Source organism: Macrotis lagotis, chromosome 1, assembly GCF_037893015.1.
Source record: "Macrotis lagotis isolate mMagLag1 chromosome 1, bilby.v1.9.chrom.fasta, whole genome shotgun sequence".
NCBI lineage: Eukaryota > Metazoa > Chordata > Mammalia > Peramelemorphia > Peramelidae > Macrotis > Macrotis lagotis.
The window spans coordinates 297,091,325-297,112,724 of record NC_133658.1 but is presented as its reverse complement, the minus strand read 5'-3'; the positions used below and the strand labels follow the sequence as shown (position 1 = coordinate 297,112,724).

At 39.8% G+C, this 21,400-nt stretch overlaps 1 protein-coding gene across 4 annotated transcripts in view; it reads right to left on the bottom strand.

Moving 5' to 3' along the window:
- The window catches only part of CDH22 (cadherin 22), a 185,769-nt gene that overhangs the window by 71,662 nt on the left and 92,707 nt on the right, over positions 1–21,400 (bottom strand). The gene's annotated exons all lie outside the window — the stretch shown is intronic.

Sequence of the window (21,400 nt, the reverse complement as noted above, 5' to 3'; positions counted from 1 at the left end):
CACAACTAAACAACCCAGTCACATTTGCTAGTATATTAGACTGCAAGCTCTTTGAGAGCAAGGTCTGGATCATATTTTGTCATAGACCACCACCACTTTGCATTTATTTGGTGTTTTAAGTTCTCAGTAAAGACCCTATAAGAGGTGAAATTACTCACCCAGTATCACACAGCAAGTATGCTATAGAACTGGAGCTAACTGGAGCTTAAACCCAAGTCATGCAACCAGCCTTGTTCACTCCACCACCCTGCTTTTCATGACTAGTAATATCTAGGGCTTTTTGTTCTGGCACTAAGTTTGCAAGCACAATTTACATTTATATATGTACACATGTATAATCCCATTTGATCCTTACAACACTTAGAGATAGGCATTATTATTATCTCTATTTTACAGATGAGGAAAATGAGTTGAACAGAGGTTAAGCTGGTCCAGGGTCACACATCTAGTAAAATGTTGATGCAAGATTGGAATCCAGTCTTTCCAACTTCAAGTCCGGTGTTCTACCCATTAGGCTATATTGCCTCATAAAATGACTGTGTCAGATCTGTTCTTGTATTTACTAAGTGATTTAACTGTTGAATTCCTCCCACTGTTTAAATCATAACTCTAATAGTCACCTCCTCCAAGAAGCCTTCCCTGATTTCCCCAGTCAAGTTATTTTTCCCCAAGGACATACCACAAGGCATTTTGTTTGCACCTATGTGTTACATACAGCATGTGTTACTTTACATTAGGGTCAAAGCTTTTTTGGTATGTGTCAGATTCCCCTACTAGATTGTAAGTAGAGGTAGATAAGTAGTTCTTTGCATAGAGTACTTGGATTTGGAGATAGAGTGATCTGAGTTCATCCTCAGCCACTAGTTAAGTGTGCCTGGGCTAGTCATTTTATCTCAGTCTGTCTTAGTTTCCTCATCTGTAAAATGGGAATAATAATAACTCCTTCTCAGGGTTATTGTAAGGGACAAATGTAATATTTGCAAAATGATGTTCAAGCTTTAACGTGCTATGCAAATATTAGTTGTATTGTTTTTTGCTTTTATTGTGGCTTGTTATTCAACTCTACTAACACAGAGACCATATCTAATCTAAATTTTACATCTTTAGCACTTAGCAAAGGGCTCTGGACTATTGTAAAAAATTTCTAAAAAAATCTTTGCCTCTGCTCACTCCTTTCCCCAATCCAAGCTTCAAATGCTAGCAAATATATATTTCCTGTTTATAGATATGGGTCGTATCACTCTCCCTACACCCACCCTCCTATTCCTGTCAAACACACATATTGTGCCTTCTAGCTTACCAAGTAAAAGCTCCTCAATCAGCCAGTTTGTTAACTTTCCCTAAGAGCCTATTTTGTGATAGGTGCAATACTAAATATAGGAAATACAAAGACAAAAGTGAAACAGTCCCTGACCTCAAGAAACTTACATTTTTTTACAACTGAATGTCTTACTTTTTTCTTTTTAAAAAGTTATTTATGTTTGTATATTACAATATGTTCTTCTCACATCCCTCCTCCCAAGTGAACAACATAAGCATAAACCCTCAACATAAGTATTGAGTAGTCCAGAGAAACAGACTCCTATATTGGCCATGCCAATGGATGCCTCTCTGCATTTGAAGTCAATCCACTCTGAAAGGAGATGAATGGTGAGTTTCTGTTCAGTCTTGACCCTGCTTTTCCAGTATTGTCTTGGATTACTTCCCTCTTTCCCCCCATGAATTCCATACTCCAAGCAAAGTGGATCTGGACCTGTGCTCTATCCACAGCTTGATCTAGGTGCCTACTCCCTCCCTGACCCTTTTGTAACTTCTATGATTTAGTGCTTTAATTATTCACTCTATTTCTTTTCTCCAAAAAATTTTGTTGGTGTACCCTCAGGATCTTCTAGACCCTTTCTGCGGTCTATTAAGGAAAAACTATTTCATAATAATCCGAGAATGTTTTGATGTCTAATATAGTAAATAGCAATAACTATAATCCACATAAATGCTCTTTGGGGTCCTCAATAATTTTTAAGAATGAATAGTTGTAATTGTGAATAAGACTTATCAAATCTGCTATTTTAGTGTAATGATTGCTGAGGTTAAAAAGTGCTTTGTACTTAAATTGGGATATACACATTTCAACATCCTTATTAATAACATCATTCTCATGTTTTTAAAAAAGGGACTATAAAAGGAGTTCTGAGACCAAAATGTTTGAAATCCACTGGCCTAGACTATCCTCTTCTCACTAGCTGCTACTTAGTTAATACTTCTCCTTCCTTTAAATGCCACCAAACACCTTGAATTATGTAGAGGGAAGGATAAGCATTGGGATTAGACTTAGATGAGCCTACTCTGCCCCTCCTTCAGGCATCTACCCTGGGTAATAGACTTCTCTCACTCCATTTTTTTATATTTCAGACCTTTCATGGTACTTCATATCTCTCTAAAGCTCATATATTTTTTGTCAAATTTTGTCAAATTCATCTACTAGGCTTTAAGTCACATAAGTGGAACACATTTTTGCTTTGTGGCTTCACAGGGAATATTGGAGAATCAGAATGGGAAAAATCAAGAATCAGAAGATTTAAAGTGAGAGGACCTGGGTTTAAATTCCAGCTTTACTATGTGGGACCTGTGGGACCTTGGTTAAGCCACTTAGTCTCTGGGGTTTTTTGGGGGGGGATTATTTTTGGTTTTTGTAAGGCAGTGGAGTTAAGTGACTTATCCAAGGTCAATTGGGCTAGGCAATTAGTAAGTATCTGATACCAGATTTGAACTCAGGTCCTCCTGATTCCAGGGCCAGTGCTCTATCCACTGTACCACCTAGCTGCCCCCACTTAGTCTTTCTGAGGCTCAGCTTCCTCATCTACAAAATGAAGGGGTTGGTCCAGAAGATCACAGGATCACAGATTTAGAGTTGGAAGGAAATTTAGAGGCCACTGTGTCTGTCTGACATACATGCCCCTATTTTGTAGTTGAGGAAACTGAGTCTCACCTAGACTAAGTGACTTACCCAGGGTTATACAACTAGCAAGTCTTAGATAAGACAGGATTTGAGTCCCTTCTAGGTCTAAATCTATCCTCCAAATGTATCAAATAGAAAAGTTACAGGGAGGCAAATTGCAGCTTAATATAAGGGAGAGTTTTGTAATAACTGGTGCCTTCTAAAAATGGAATGAACTGCCTTATGTAATAGTGAGCCCCCAGTCATGGATGATGTTCAGGCAGAGAATGGATGATTGACCTGTTAAGGACACTGTGGATTTTTACTTCAAGTAAGGGCTGGAAAAGATGCTCTCTGAGGTGTCTTCCAACTCTTAGCATCTATATTTTTAAAAGAGGGTTTCTAAACTGATCCAGGGATGGTTTGTCACATGCTTCCCCGCATGTCTCCAACTCCTCCTAATATTCTACATTATGTAAAGGAAAGAGCACTAGGCATAGACTCCAAAGCCTTGGGTTCAAATCTTGACTTTACCTTTTTCACTTATGTGTCCTTGGGCAAGTCTCAGCTTCGGGGATTCAGTTTCATCAAATGTGAAATAAAGGAGGTGAACAAGACAGATTGTGTCTGCGATTGCTCTATCTCCAAATTCTAGGATCCTATAAGGCCCAGCCAAGTCCATCAGGAAGCTTCCCATCCTCCAAGGCTGGGCTTCTGTGAAACCTCCCCCATCACAGTGGCCCACACTAATCTCTTCCGCCTTTGAACTCCTGTAGCACTTACTGTCTGTATCATTCATGCTGATAGTAAATCATTCACACCCTTGTACTGGAACTTAACTGTTTCACGTAAGCCTTATCTCATCCGTGGGACTATAAGCTCCTAGAGGGATGTTTCTTCTCCTTAAGGAGGCTAAGCCCCACAGGGAAGGCTCAATCCTGCCCAGAGAGAGAGAGAGAGAGAGAGAGAGAGAGAGAGAGAGAGAGAGAGAGAGACAGAGCTGGAATGAGTGGAGTATATGGGGAGGGGAGGGGGAAAAAGGAAAATAAGACTGATGCAGCCGACATCAATCCTCCACCATAGTTGGGACCAAGGACAGGTTTGGGAGGGGAAAGAGATTGGGAATTTCGATGAGATTTCATATCTGATCCAACCCCCTCATTTTGCAGAGAAGGAAACTGAGGTCCAGAGAAGATGAAAGGTGTTGCCCAAGGTCATAAAATCCATCAGTGACAGATGTAGTGGAAAGGATTAGATTAGGAATCAGAGTACTGGGATTTGAATCCCAACTCTGGAAATTTACTACCTTGGTAACCTTTTAGAATAAATGCCCTCCCTCCCCACCTCTCACTTGGCCTGATGAATTCCAATAGCTCCTTTGAAGCCCAACTCAATCCTCATCTCCCCTAGACAGAAATGGCCTATTTTACAGGGCCTCTTCAAAGCACTTCCCTGTTTTGCACCCCTCTAATACACTTACTGTGTAATGTAATGTCTCATCTTGCTGCTAACCTGAGAACTCCCATGGCAGGTAACACATCTTACCTAACTCTGCATATCCTTCCCAGGTCCAGCAAAGGTCTCTGAGCATGGCAGGTATTCAATATATGCCTGTGGAATGTCAGTGTCAGAGGGTCTCTGATAGAATTGATGACCATTCACAGGGTACCTACTCTGGTGGGTGTGGGGAGGGGCCAGTAGGAGATAGAAAAAAACAAATCATCATCTAGGCTCTCAAAGAATCTGTAAGGGAAGGATACAAAATTTACATAGAAGAAATAATTATAAAAATGACTGAGGTCTAAACTATGTGGTCTTGAGTCTAAGTGTTGTTAGGAATTTAAAGAAGGGGGAGCTTACTGCTGTTTGAGATGGTCAGGGAAAGCTTCGTGGGGGAAGGAGGCCCTAAGCTGGGCTTTGAAGGATGAACAGGGCCCAAATCTCAAACAAGCACATTCATATAGTCAGGAACCTGGGATAATAGAGTGAGAGAGTAAATGGGAATCCCAGTCTCCCCAAAGGGTTGTCAAAGTCACCCAGAGCAGGAATTCTTAACCTGACATCCATGAAACTTGGTGTTTTTAAAATTTTATGTATTTGATAAGCATATTTCAATATAACTTATTTCCTTTATAATCCTATGTATTCTATTTTATGTGCTTAAAAACATATTATTCTGAGACAGGTAGGTGGTGCAGTGGATAGAGCACTGGGCCTGGAATCAGGAGGACCTGAGTTCACATCCAAACTCAGACACTTAATAATCGCCTAGCTGTGTGACTTTGGGCAAGTCACTTACTCCATTGCCTTGCAAAAACAAAAAACAAAAAAAAACCCAAACCCAAACATATTATTCTGAGAAAGGATCCTTAGGCTTCACTAGAATGCCAGCAGGGTTTATGATGCACACAAGGTTTTAGAACACCTGACCGAGACCCTCTAGGTTCCTAGGCCTTCAGTTCCCGGCCATACTTCCTAGTCTCCATCTAGATCCAAGCCCTCATCTCCCCTATTTATTGAGGTTTTGCTAGAGTAGTCTGGGAAAATTTATCACTAACTTCCTGGTTGAGAGGGGAAAGCAGGCCACTGAAGAGAGGATAACCTGCCTAACTATAGCAACTATTCATTCTTTCCATGCACACACTTGTACAAACACACATGTGTGCACACACATACATTTTAGCCCCAAGTACCGCTTCTTTCTATTTTCTGGGTCAGGTCCTTAGCAGAGATGTAGAACTGGGAAGGACTTTCAAGATCAACTGGTTCAACCTCCCTCTTTTACAGAGAAGGTAACTGAGTCCAAGAGAGGTAAAATGATTCACCAAAGGTTCCACAGGTAAGAAGGGTCAAAGGTGATCTTTAAATTGCAAGGACAGTGCTCTTTCTCTACCATAATCTGAAATGAGGTTTTAAGGATGGGAGAGACTTAGTTTATATCCATCATCACTATTCATCCTAGGACAATTAAGAGTTAGGGAAGGAACAACAGTATGGTCCCTCCTGGTCAAAACCCAACAGCCTTCCCAGGCTGGCAGGACCTCAGGAGACTATGATATGGGGCAGAACCATTAAGGATTCCATTTGCCACAGGCTTTCTGAGAAGGAGGAATCAACTCTCTGGCCAGGGACTATACCATTCACCCGTTGTATTCTTAGTTCCTTCTTACAGAACAAGAACATATAAACCAGTTAAACAGAACTAGAAAGCAGATTATGCTCTTAGAAAATATGAATTCTTTAATGAAGAATAGTCAAAATGAGTTTGGAACCATCTGGGTTAAACCATATGTGGGAAGACAGCATTTTTGGGGAATAGCCCTAGATTTCTAGAACTTTCCTAGAATGTAGAATATTAGATCTGGAAGAGTCCTTAGAATGTAGAAAATTAGAGCAAGAGAGAACTCTGTGACAGTATTCCCAATTTGTGGGCTGAAGACTCCCCAGAAAACCCATAGATATCCTTAGGGGTGCTCAAATCCATATGTGTACCCAGCACTGTCAATTTGATCTTTATTTAGTTCTAACAAAATATGCAGTGTGAAAGCAATTGCTATCATGTGGGGGTCCGCAAAAATTTTTGACATTTAGAAAAGGGATCTCATACTCATAAAGGTTAGAAACCTCCTTGCTTTAGCACTCAGAATATTTGAGCTAGAGAGAATCTCAGGAATCATCTAGTCCAATTCTCCTGATCATATAAAAGAGGAAACTGAGGTCCACGAAGTGATAACCTGGCATGCCTCAAATTGATGGTAGATTTAGGAATAAAACCCAGGTTAACTGACTTCTGGGTCACTGATTTTTTCACTACACTATATCATGGTTGGGGTGGCAGGGCTGGCTGTTGGATGGTAACTTGGGGCCTCATTATTTAGCATAAGAGACCTTGAGGATAAGGGAGCCTCCCAAAGGGGTCATGGGCCACCTGTTCTAAGGCTTTAGATTGAAAATTTTACCTCAGAGTCACAATTTCAGAAGGTAGTAATCAGAAGGGGGGAGGGGGGAGAGGATAAAAAGAAAATCCTATTGTTTTAGGGTCTGCAGGATAGGTTCCCTAAAAGTTGAAGAATATGTGTCCTTCCATTGTCCTCAAGGGCAAAATACGTTCCCTTTCCCCCAGAATCCTAGGTAGTTTTTAAGTTCTTCTTGTCTTAAGCCTTTAGGAGCACCTGGAACAGAGTCTTTCCACCCTTGAAACTCAGTCCAGCTATGTTGCCAGCCTGGAAGGGGGATCCCCCAGGTTGGGGCCCCTCTCTATTTCCAGGGAAGGAGGGAATGAAAGGGTAAATAGCAAACAGGAAAGACAGGCCTTCTCATCCCCAGGAACTGCCAGTGATTCAGGGCCGACCGTCCTGAGATAATTTTATTGGTGGCATTAAACTGAGTTATGAGGTTTTTACAATCCAGCCACTTATGAGAAATCTATTAACAGTAACTGGACAGGAAGAATGCATCTCGGTGGAGCCCAGGACGGGCATTAATTGGGGCAATCTATAAGGGGACGGGGACCCGGAAAGGTTCCACCGACGCCACCATTTACTCCCCGTGATTTCTGCTGAGAATCAGCAAAGTTGCCAAAAAAAGAGAGACGTCCATTAATCGGCTAATGAAATATGAAAATGTTTATGGGCCATTCAATCTTCCAAACGGCAGTTCTATAATCCACCTTTCAGACACACAGTTCCACCAGACAGAATTTATACCCAGGACCTAGGTGGTGTGGGCTGCTTTTTTTCCCCCTCTATGACGGCTTCATCCCATTTGTCCTCTCTTTGAGTGGGGTTGGGGGTATCTCATCATGAGCTATTAAAGCACACATCCCAATAGCTTTCATTTTACAAAGAGAGAAATTGAGGCTCAGAGAAGACAACTGATTTACTTGTCCAAGGAGATGCAGAAAATTTATCATTTAGAGAAAAGGGCTCTGAATTTGGAATCCAAAGGCCTAGATTCAAATCCTGGCTTAGTTGCTGATTCCTTACATCATTACCCACATTGGCCATATCCTTTCAACTCACTTTCCTCATTAGTAAAACGAAGGCATTGGACTAGTCGACCTCAAAGGTCCTTTTAGCTAGAGATCCTATGATCCTGCAAGCTTCTTTGTGAGATAGTGCCATTTGTTTTCAAGAACACCAGGCTTCGAGTCAAGCATCTGAGGTTTTAGAACTGGGTAAGCAATTAATTTATGTGACCTTAGCCAAGTTGAGAATATCAAGGAAGAATAGCATTTCCATAACCTGACCCTCTATTTCTTCCTCTGTGAAATGAGAGGATTGCATTGAATTATTCCCAAGCTCCTTTCTAGATCTTAGATCGTTCTATCATTTTGAAGACAGAGCTGGGTTTAGAGCCTAGGATTACTGGATTAGGATCTTTTCCGGTCAACTGCCTTGACTATTAGGATTACAAGGTTGGGGAGGATTGGGAAGTCCCAATTTTTGCACAGGGCAGTTCTCCCTCAGGTGATTGTCAGAAATGGACACTGGGCTTAAGTCAGACAGATCCCTTGTCATGGGCCTTAGAGGCTGTGAGAAAAAGGGAGGAGGGAAAGGGCACCAATTTAAGGGTGATGTCACCGATATTCTATTGCAATTTACAAAGTGGAACTCACTCTAAGATTGATGGTCAGACCTCCTGGGACTACTGAACCAGAGAGGGCTCACTCTCCTTCTCGTTCTTGGGACCTTGGATTTGGCAGCCTACAGCAACAGAAACACTAGGAGTCAAAAGTCCCAAGTTTGTGTTTCATTTTTAATGGCTACTTTATTATGGGCAAATTACTTAACATGTACCTTAACTTTCTTGCCTATAAAATGGGGGATAACCTGGTATTCTTTATCTCACTGTATTGCATGAGCCTTTGTAAAGAGAGGCCTTGCTGAGGATCAAGGTTCTATTCCTAACTCTAACTCTAATTTCCTGTGTGATTTTGGGCAATTTATTTTCCCTCCATAGGCCTCTGTTTTCTTATGTGTAAAATGAGAAGATAGGACTAGATGATCCCTAAAATTCTTGTTTCTAAGATTCCAGCACTAATATTCTTATGTTGAATGTTCTAGATCTGACTTCTATGTTTTTGGAGTTCTTATAGAGCTAACACTTTGTGGCACTATGGGCCCCTTTCAGAAATAAATTCTATTTTATATATTTTAAGGTCTTTTCTAGCTCAGAAATTCTATCTTTTAAAGGTCCCTTTCAGCTCTGGTTCTCTGATAAATGTTAAATTGTTACTATTTTTCTAAAAGTTACCTCTCAGAGTATCGGATTCTTATCTCCAGTCAAGGTTCCAATGCAAGATGGAGACTTATCTCTGAACCAATTTGGAAGTAAAAGAGCCAGAGACTTCTGGAGAAGGGAGACACACCAGAAAGGGGATGTCTTGGCTCTAGCAGCAAAATCAGAGTGAATAGATGCAAATCATCCCAGACATAGAGAAACCTGAGCTTTTTGGCAGAAATGACTTTCTCTGAGTGGGTCTTTGTTGGTGGTTTTTCTTTAGACTCTAAGCTCTCCAGGAACCAGGGACCGTATCCACCTTTGATTAATCTGGTGGGGCTCCAAGCACAGCCTCTGTGAGTAAACATCTATAGTCCATTCCTCTAGAAGGTAAGGGAGAAAACTCACAGGAGCAGAAGGTAGACAGAGAGACCATATACTCAGCCCCATTGGCTGAGAAATCACCTCACTACCCCCACGAGAGACTGGATATTAGCACCAATGGTCTTCTTGGAATCACAGAGCAGAAAGGTCAACCCTGTATCTGTGGAGGAGTCAGCAAAATACAAGATCTTAGTTCAAATCCAACTCCGGCCACTTCCTACCTGTGGGATCCTGGGTTTCAGTTTTTTCAATTTTGGGGTCCTTTCCAGTTCTAAATCTATAATTCTGCTCCAATAGTCTCAAGTTTATTTGAAGGCCTACTATTACATAGACTTCACTAGCACTAAATGTTTCTATTTGGAAGAAAGCTTTTTCCTTACATTGAGCTGAAATTTGCCCCTACACAACATTGACACAGCCTTCCTGGTCCTGTCCTCTGGTGTCAAAGTGAACAAGTCTAATCCTTTCGTGTGACAGTCTTTCAAATAGCTGTCATCAAGTATCATATCTCCCCTGAGTCTTCTCCACGTACAAAATTCTCAGCTACTTCAGCTGATCAATCAATAAGCATTTGCTAAGTGTCTACAGTATTATGGGTACTATGGTAGGTACTAGGACTAACAAGGTAAAAATGAAAATAGTTAGGGGCAGCCAGGTAGCAAAATGAATAGGGCTGGCTCTGGAATCAGGAGGACCTGAGTCCAAATCCGACCTCAGACACTTAATAATTACTTAGTTGTGTGTCCTCGGACAAGTCACTTAATCCCATTGCCTTGCATAAGCAAAAGAAAACAAAAAAAAAACAAAACAAAAAAATGGGAATAGTTCAGGTCCTCATGAAACATTCATTTCCAGGTGCCTTTTCAGGTTAGTGGCTCTCCCTGAGTACTTTCCAGTTTATCTATGTCCTTCTTAAAAGGACATTGCTTACTTAGAACCAAACAATACTACAAATCTAGTTCCTTATTCTGGAAATTAGTCTTCTCCTAAAGCCACCCATCTTTTTAAGCTACTGTGTCTCTTCTGCAAAATAATCAGAAAAATATGCTTACAACGTTCAATAACTACCATCTCTTCAAAGGATCCAGCATCAGGATGGGACTAAAAAGGTTACTGGAGGACTCCAGTACTAGAGGTGGAGGGGGTCCTTAAAGATCATTTTATCCAAGTCTTTTGTTTTAGCAAGGAGGAAATTTAGGAGAATAAAGAGAAATGAAGTGACCTCTCCAAGGTCACATAAATAGGCAGTCAGAATTCAAGCCTAGGTCCCTCAACTCCAAATCCAGAGCTCCTTCCATTGCATGAAAGTCAGATCTCTTTAATCTTTCCATCCTCGTGCTGATACATATTCAGGAGAATCAACCTAATATTTGCAGCATAAGACTCAACTCAAATGTCACTGCCTCCAAGAAGTCATCTCTGATTCCCCCCAGGTAGAAGTGATCCCTCCATCATCTGGTACTTTGTATTCCTCTGATACACTTGGCATATTCTGATTTGTACCAAACAGACCATGCAGTTGACGTTTATTAAGCACTTACTGTGTGGAGAGTCCTGCTTGGCTCTGCAAATCATATCGAGTGAATTCCTTGAGTTTATGGTCTGAGAGGAAGTTTAGACAGCCACACAGATAATCACAACACATTACCTTATAAGATAAATGCACAGAGAGTCCTAAAATAAAGTGGGGGGGGGGGGGGCAAGAAAGGGGCTTCTGTTTTTTCTCCCCTATTGTGTTGACTATAGGGCAAAATCCCATTTGTGGAGCCTGGCTCTTCTCAAGCCCAAATCCAGAATAACTCCTAGAGAAAAGGCTTGGGCTGAGGCCCTCTAAGCTCCACCCCTCACCCATCAACAATGGGAAATAAACCAGAGCCATAGTTGGCCTGTCGGGGGGGGGGGCTCTGAAAAGTGCGATTTATGAGCCCATTAATTACTTCCTCCTAATTAAATCAAAATTAAATGCGAACAGAGGTGCGTTTTTCCTTATTAAAAACAATTAAATGGACAGCGTGGATACACAAATAAAACGACGCCGGGATTTAACCAGAAAGGAGATCAAATCAAAATGCTCCCCATTAATGAGAGCGGTTCTCATGGTGGAGCCCCTCGTAAACCAGGAGTTCATCAATTTTCTTTAAATATTAGCAACTTAATTAAATCTGCTCCCCCCCCCCGCTTTAATCCCATCATATATCTAAAATAGATCTCACCGCCCGAAGAAGTCAGTAACAAGTGCTGACCCCATAATTCTATCTTTAAAAAAAATTTTAAAATCCTACCGAAATCCGCATCCAACTGACAGAGGCCTCGGGGGAAATTACAGTTCAGAAAAGGGATTAGCCAAAGTACCCAGATTTTATGGAAATGCTGTTGGTTCGGGGGAGGTTGTGAGAGGAGGGTGTTGGGGAGATATTTGGGGTGAGGATGCAAGCTTGGGTGCTGGAAGGGGGGGTGCAGAACTGAAGAGAGGGAAGCCAGGCTGGAGACCCAGTGTGGGATCTAATGGGGGGGGGGGAGAAGCAGAAGGAGTCAGGGCCAGGATGGTGGGTGACAATGGATGATGCCCGTGAGTGATGGGGGAAAGGGCTGTAAAATGGGTTAGCTCTAGGTGCCCGAGGTTCACTCTGGAAATGAGGCTGTTGCTAGGCTACCTCTGGAATTCGACAAGGACGGATGCTTGGAGCGGCTCCCTGGGGTGGGGGTTGGGGGGAGACTGTGAATTAAGTGAAATTACGGAAAATACCTTTCCCCTGGAAGAGGGGGACTTGACTGAAGAGGGTGAGGCAGAACGGGGACAGGTTATTTTTAAAATCCTAGACCCAGACATTTCAAGGAGATGAGAAGTTGGGGAAAGATAATTGTGGATCCCTATTTCAATGATGAGAACAAAAAGGCCCATCTTTGCAAGAAACGGGAGATTGAGTGTTGTAATAGATTTAGAGCCGATCCCGTCTGCTTCTTACAGTGTGTGTGTGTGTGTGACCTTGGAGAAGTCCTTTAACTTCTCAGATTTCCCATTTGAAATAGGAAAATGAAGGCTACTGAACCTTAGTGGTCTCTAACATCCATTTCAGATCTAAATCCTATGATCCCAAAAGGCATAATTGGGGTGAAGGAGGGAGAAAAAGTAGGTAAGAATACAAAGAAATCAGTTAATGGGTGACTATTTTCCTAAAAATAGGATAACCTTTTTCCCTTGGAACATAGCCATCTGTGTCTAATAGTCTGTGAGTCTAAATGACTTCTTTTCTGGGTTTGTGCAGTATAAGGGGCCCCAAGGACTATGGAACTGATGACAGGCTTTTAAAATCCATTCAGGGTTGCCCTTGAGATGATAAAGATGGACACTGAGGCTCTCATGACAGGTCAGACTCTTCTATGACATAGAATTCAGAACAAGCAACCCTGAAAGAGATTTTGGCTTAATGTCTCCGAATCTCAGTTTCTTCCTCTCTAAAATGGGAATAACAATACCTAGAGCAATTATTTTGAAGGGTTATTGTGATGTTCAAATGAGACAGCATGCAACAAGCATTTTGTAAATTTAAAAGTTCTGTCATAGAGGCTAGTTATTATTGATTGGAGAAGATGGTGATAAACTTGGGGACGATGACTAACTGGCAACTGGGCAGTGTGGAGGATAGAGTTCTGAACCTAGAGCCAGAAAGACCTAATTCAAATTCAGCTTCAGGTTCTTCCTAACTGTGTCACCTTGGGTAGATCACTTCACCTCTGTTTGCCTCAATTTTCTCCTCTGTAGAATAAGGATAATACTAGCTCTTAATTCTCAAGGTGTTGTAAGGATTAAATGAGATATTTGTAAATCACTTAGTGCAGTGCCTGGAAACAGTATGTGTTATATAATTGCTAGCTACCACTATTATTATGGTAGAAAGGAGAGTAGAATAGGAGTTCCCTGACCTAAGTTTCAAGAAATTAGTATTGGAAATTTGGTTCTACCGTCACATAGGATCTCGGGCCCCAAGAGATCTCCTAGTCCAAGTCCCTTATTTGACAAGGTAGTGACCCACCCAAAGTCCTACAGTTTGTAAACAGCAGCACTGAGATTTTTAACTTAAGTCCTCTCATTCTAAACATGCAAGTTTCCATTGGATCACATCCCTTCTATGACCTTGGCAATATGATCATGGCTAATACTTTTCTACAGGTCCTACAGACCACAAACCAATTTCCCCAAAACTTTCCTGGATTCTATCCTCACCTCTCTACATCCCTTCTCTTGGTTGCATGACCTTGAATAAGTCACAGAAATACAGGAATCTCTGTGGTTCCCTTAACATCTTGACACCCCTAAACCTACATATCCAGTTTCAAATTAGTGGCTTCCTATTGCCTGGAGGCTAAAGTACAAATTTCTCCCCATATGTCTAAAGCACTCCACAGCTGAGCTCCTGTCTACCTTTCAAACCTCATTTCCAGTGACTTCCTTTCAAGTGCAAAAATTAAGCTGGTTGCTGCTCCCTGAACTCTGCACTCCAACCTGTGCCCATGTACCTCTCCACATGTTGTCTCTCATGCCTGGAATTCATCCCCTCTTCAGCTCTTAGAGTCCTTGGTCTTTCTCTAAGGATCAGTGTTGTTGCCTTCTATTCTATGAAACCTTTCATGATCTTCCTAGTTCTTGGCACTCTCCTTCAAATGATCTATTTATTCATCTATTTATATGTTATAGTCTCTATTTGAATAAACTCCTTGAAATCAGGATTTTTTTCATTATAGTCTTTGAATCCCCAGAACCTAGTACATTGCATTGCACTTTATAAATATTTGTTGAATTGAATTGAATTTTTCCCAGGGGAGTCAAGCTTAGAAGATCATTCAGGATATATCCTCCTCCTCCAGTGTGATCTTGGGTTTCTCTAGGCCTGTTTTCCTAAAAGTTCTATAAACTCATCTTTGTGAATTCAAATCCAGGCTCAGACATTTACAACTGTGTGAGTCATTTAACCCTGTTTGCTTCATTTTCCTCAAATGTAAAATGAATTGGAGAAAGAAATGGCAAAACACTCCAGTATCTCTGTCAAGAAAAATCCCCAATGGGATCATGAAGAATCAGATACAACTAAAACTACTAAAACAACAATATAAACCATAAGCCACTAAGACTTCTTCTGAGACTTTCTTGGGCCCCCTTCTCTCCTTTCAACACCCTTTCTCTTGTGTTGTCATATAGGCTGTGTGACCCTGGACAAATCATACGAACCTGTGGGGATTTCTTCTACTCAAGGTCCAATTCTACAACTTTGTAAGCATTGTATGTTACTTACATAAGCTCCTCACTATCTTGGGGTAAATCACTTCACCTCACTAAGTCTCCATTTTCAAATTCTCCAAAATTTAGGAGTTGGATAACAATATGCAAAATAGCCACTCTGATTTTGCAAAATTTAAATCTTTTGTACAACCAAAATCAATGCAACTAGAATAAGTAAAGGGATGGTGTTGATTAGGGGAGGATTTCTATATATAACATCTCTGATAAAAGTCTGATATACAAGATATATGTAGAACTGAAACAAATATATATTGTGTGATATATATCTAATATGTTGTATATGCATACACATACATTAATAATTTAGTTACTTTTTCACATAACTTTAGACCATTTTAATATAAATAAAGCTTATATTAAACTAAGACTCATTTCCCAATAGTTAAGTGGTCAAAAGGATATGAACAATTTTCAAAAGAAGAAATGTAAACTATCAATAACCATATGAAAAGGTATAAATAACTAAATTAAGAAATTTAATTAAAATTTAATTTAAATCAACTTAAAATTAAAGCAAATTTAACTTCACAGCTTTCAAATTTGCAAAGGTAGGGGGTGGCTAGGTGGCACAATGGATAGAGCACTGGCCCTGGAGTCAGGAGTACCTGAGTTCAAATCTGGCCTCAGACACTTAATAATTACCTAGCTGCATGGCCTTGGGCAAGCCATTTAACCCCATTGCCTTGCAAAAACCTAAAAAAATAAATTTGCATAGGTAGTCAAAGAAATAATCATTGTTGAAAGGATTATAGGAGATATAACACTAATTAACTGCTAGAATTGTTGGTTGGACTAACTGTTCTGGAAAACAATATGAAGTTATGTGAGAAAAGTTGCTAAATTATTCATACTCATTAAACTTAATCATACATATTCTTTATATATTAATTCTAATATATAACATAATATATATCATAATAAATATATATAATAAATAGTTCTAAACTATTCATATTCACAATCCCATAACTGTACAGATAACCTATAGATGTCAAACAGAAAGACAAATACTAGAAATACTAGCAAAATACTAGAAACAATCTGAGTTCCTATCCATTTGGAGAATGGTTAAATAAATTGTGGTATGTGAATGCAATGGGATCTTGTTTTATCATGAGAAACAATGACTTGGGAAAGATTCTGAGGTATGTGAAAGCTATGGAATATTATTTTCCCAGAGGAAATACTAGTATAATATAGTGGAGAGAGAGAGAGAGGTAACCTCTGAGTCAGGAAGATAATGGTTCAAGTCTTACTTCTGGCACCTTATTGGTTGTGTGACCCTGGGCAAGTCATTGAATCATCTAATCCAAACTCCATTCCAGAGAGGGGAAGTAATTTACCAAAGTTATAAAGTTTGGAAGTATTAAGTATTAAGAATGTGAGGCCAGATTTGAATTCAGGTCTTCTTGCTTCAATGGTCACCCCCTCAGTAGAAGTATTACTGGGACAAAGTATATATGGGGTACAGTTTCAAATAGCTCTCCATAATTGTTGGACTAATTCACAACTCTACCAACAGTGCTTTGTTAGTGTTCTTATTTTTCTACATCCACTCCAGTATGTGTCATTTTCCTTTTCTGTCATCTTAGCCAATCTAATGGGTGTGAGATAGTACCTCAGAGTTGTTTTAATGGGTATTTCTCTAATTATTAGTGATTTAGAGCATTTTTAATATAACTGTTGATAGCTTTGATTTCTTTTTTCTGAAAACTTCCTGTTCATTTCCTTTGACCATTTATCAATTGAGGAATGGCTCTTATTTTTAAAAATTTGGCTCAGTTGCCTATATATTTGAGAAATGAAACTTTGTAAGCTCTCTGATTTAAAATTAAACTCAATGACCTTTATTTCAGATGAAGAGGTCCAGGACAGATAGATTCACAGAATCTCAGAATTGGAAGTAACCTTAGGGGCTAATGAGTTCAATCAGATCAAGAATACTCCCCCTAATAAGTGATCATTGAACCTTAGGAAGTAAGGAAAAAAATATTTATTAAGCAACCATTCTGTGCCACTATTCCAAATGCTTTACAAAAATCTCATTTGATCTTCACTACAACCATTATTACTGTTTTACATTTAAGGAAACTGAGGCAAAGATTAAGGCTTATACAGCTAGTAACTACTGAGGGGGCAGGAATTGAACTCAGATCTTCCTGATTCCAAACCCACCACTCAATTGCTGTGTCACTTAACTTTCCTTTAAAGACTTCTAGTGAAGTAGTCCATTTTCCTGGTTCTAGTTTCCTGGTTCTAATTGCTAGGGTATTTTTCCTGACATCAAGCCTTCATCTATCTCTTTGAAACTTCTATATACTTGTCTGAGTTCTGCTCTCTAAGGTCAAACAGAACAAATCTTCTATGCGACAAGTTCACTTGAAAGCCCTTCACATTCTTTAAGGCTTTTCCCACCCCCAAGCTTTTCCCAATCTCAATTTCCCTTGCACCTCACCTGGTCTTTCTATACCTCCTATCAATCTCAAGGCCTTTCACCATGCTGACTGTACTCCTCTGGTTTATCAATGTCCTTCCTAAAATGTGATATCTAGACCTGAACCCCATAGTCTAGGTAGCAACCTAGTATGGCCAGTACCAGCAGAGTGCTTATAAAATACTTAAGAACTGGTTGGGGGTGGGTGTGAATTATACCCAAGACACCATTTTAATTTTAATCTGAATCATTAATATTTTCTCCATAACATTCTTAAGTCTAGGCAATCAACAAAACAATCATACAAGTCCTGATTTGGAGCATTTGCAGGTTTCTGAGGAGTAAATATTGTCTGCTGAAAATGTAACAGTCAGCTCTCTCCAGATATCGAACTGCTCCAGCAGACCCCTGACTAGGTACCACAGTGGGTAGGGCAGTCATAGTCCTCTCTCTAGACACTGTATTGTTCTTAATGAAATCTAATCTGCATTGTCTGAGGCAGTATGCTTTCTTCCCAAGACAGAGATTGTGACTACCTAGTGGGTTGCTGTATACCACATCTGATCATTTCTGGGTCACTTGGTTTTACTTAACTATTTTTCTTTGGTACAGTAAGAGGGTTAGGAACATAGATCAGGAAGAAACTGTGACATAAATAAAACCCAAAATGTATTAATAAAATTCTAAAAATATTTCAAAGGATTGGACTAGATCTCTGAGGTCATTTCTGGTTCTAAATCCTATAATTTCTACCAAGCTCCTTCTATCACAGAAACTCATAATGTCTATACTCATACTCACTTCTCACATTTCCTCAAAAAGTTTTTATTGACCTAGAAACCACAAAACAATCCACTCTTCTGTAGGGAAACAATCACTATGCCTTACAAGAGGCAGTGTTGTCTAAATAGAAAAAATCTCACCAATGTCGCCTCCACTAACTTATTATGTGACCTCTGATAAGTCACTTCTCCAAAATCTAGGTCTTTTTCATCATCTATAAAATCTATAGAATTAGCAATTCTACCCCAAGTGCAGAAATCATGCACAATAACATTTGAAAAAGTAGGAAGTATAAGAGATTATTCTAAAGGACTGTAGGGAGAAGGTCTGATTTTTATCTTCTTATAAACCCTAAATATTTTAAGATGCCAGATATCCTGCCTTCATTTCTAGATTTGTCCTTAAGCCCTAGGCAAAAAGTTGGCACAGAGAGGCTACACTGTATAATGAAAGAAAAATCAGTATAAGGATGAAATTAAAAGAGTCCAGGATTTGAAGTCAAATCTATTTAGGTTTGAATCTCAAACTATTGCTCTTTACAACTTGTGTGACTTTAGACAAGTCCCTAAAATTCTTTAGGCCTCTCCACTGAACTGGGAGGAGTTCGAACCAAATAAGCCAGTCCCTTCCAGCTTTAAAGCCTATAAACCTATGAATAGGAGACCTGGGTTTGAGCCCCAACTCTGTCCCCCAACTCTCTTACTTTGAGAATGCCACCTCTCCTTCATGGATACCAATTTCCTCCTTTGTAAAACAGAAACAACAACTCTTGTACCATCTACTTCTCAGGCATTTGGGACAGAAGCAGTTTGTAAAATCATCTTCCTGGAAATAGATATAACTGAGCTATTACCACTGTAGAAAATCAGCCCAACCTCTAACTCCAGTTCACTCACCCCTCTCACGCATTAATCTTTTTTCCGGTCCCAAACATTGTCATCTGCATACTCCTATGAAAATCTTTTATATGAACTGGAATTTGGTTATGTAAATTTTATGACAACACCACTGGTGGGTGAACAGCTGGACTCAGAACAAAGGCAACAGGTTTTATTTAATCCCCACCAGCCAGAGAAAATAGTTAACCACTCCCTTGCTGCCACTTAACTGTCCAGAGAGATTATTCGTTGCAGCTGAGTCCAGAGCTGGGAGCCCTTGAAAGATTCTAGCCCAACTCAAAGGGGTTCAAACAACCTGTCCCTAAGATAATCACTCAAACAACCTGAGCAACCTATCCCTGAGATATTCACTAATCACTAGCATCTTTCTGTAAAACTCTAAGCAAGGGTGATCTCCAAGACAGAAGTCTAGAACAGTACAGACAAAAGAGAGTAGATGTTAATATTCTGAATGTTAGAGCACAGTACATCAGCACTGCAAAATATCATAGAACACGGGATATAGAATATAAGAGTTTCCAGGGCCCCTGAATGAAGTCTTGTAACAAAAGCATAGTTTGCCAGCAATGAAAACTAAGGCCTAGATAAGGGAAAGTAACTGGAACAAGGTGGCTGAGGAACTGGAACTGGGAACTGGGTTCTCCTGACTTATCTATCACTCTTTATTCTAAATCATGCTGTCTCCCATGGCTATTAAGCCAGTCCATGTCTTTGGAGAGGGATGATATTCAGAGCAGACAAAGGACTTTAAGGATAGATTCACAAGGCATGAAGTAACACTGCTAATCAAAAATATCAAAATATCTTCCTCATCTTCATAGATACCTATCTGAAAATCCACCAAGAATGCTTCCTCCCTCTCTCAGGTTAAGCATTACCCTTTTTTCTGTTCCTCTTTTCAAGTACACATCCCCCTAGGGGGAATCAAGCCTGCTGTCATCATTCATTAATACCTTAATGTGAATGACTAGGACACTTCCAATAAAACAGCTGGATTCAGCCCAGAAGAGAAGATGGGAATTTGGGAGGAGAAAGGAATGATAATTTTGAGTCCTAGAATATTGTGTTGCAAATGGGTCTGGGTAGACAGACACCTAAGTTAGATATAGGAGGAGAATATGAGTGAATTGGAGCTAAACTAAGAATCTAAGACAGGTTCCTTCTTCCCATGGGCCTCAGCTTCCCTAACTGTGAAATGAGGAGGTAGGCCTAAATGATCTCTAAAGTTCCTTTCAGTTGTAATTTTAGAGGGTTTAATCATTGCTCCTACAAAAACCTTTGCATCCTCCCAGTTTTTTTATCCCTTGAAAGTATCTCTAGTTTTCTAATCCTGAGTCATCTTTGATTTTTTCTTTTTCCCTCAACAGTCACAAATTATTTGTCATCAAATCTTGTTCATTCTAACTTCAACAATGCCTCCAACATGTAACCCCTTCCCTCCACCAACATAGCCATATCCCTATTCAAGTTTCTTATCTGCCTCCACAATTATTTTAACAGGGTTTTGGTTTAGGTTTTTTTTTTCCTTTTTGAATGCCTTGCCTACAGTCTCTCCTCTCTCCAAACCATCTTTCACAGAATGGCACAAATAATTTTCCTAATGCACAGATCTGATTATGTCCCTCCTTCATATTTACTGGAATAAACCTAAACTCCTCAGTCCCACCTTTAAGCCCTTTCACCACTTGACTCCAATTCACCTTTCCAACTTTATTCCCCATCATACATTCTAATTTGTTACCAAACTAGGCAACTAGCTGATGTGAAACTCAACCTGCCACTTCCCAGCACTATAAAGTCCTGCAAGCTGCCATCCTTGTGCCTCTCCAGATTTCAAAATCATTATCTTGAATGCTCTGCTCAGGCATTGTACATTTGCAAGTTGTTAGTGGTCTCTCTCTCCCCTCAGTTTTCTCAGAGTTATGGATCTCATTTTGTCACTCTCCCCATCTTACTTTAATCTAATTGTAACATGTATCCCCAAGTAGACTATGAGTTTCCTGGTTTCTTATAAGTTTCAACTAAAATCCTATCTTGTATAGGAAATTTTCCCAATCTCTCTTAATTTTACTGTTAATTATTTCCTATTTATCTTGTTATTTATCTTGCATTGTATATATTTGTTTGCATGTTGTCTCTCTAATACTTTTAGACTGTAAACCCCATGAGGGCAGGACTGTCTTTTGCTTCTTTTTACAGTCTCAGTACTTAGCACAGTATCTAACACAAAATTGCTATTTAATAAAATGCTCATTGATTGATTGAAAGGAGGAATGGTATCATTTTCATATTTGTATTTTCATCATTGATATAGTACCTTCAACAAAATAAGAGCTTCAAAGCGATAAACATTTATTAAGTATATTTATTAAGGTATAATGATAAACTATTGGATCAAGTTAGATTCTATCATCCTTCCCAGCTCTAGCATTTCCGTATTCTAA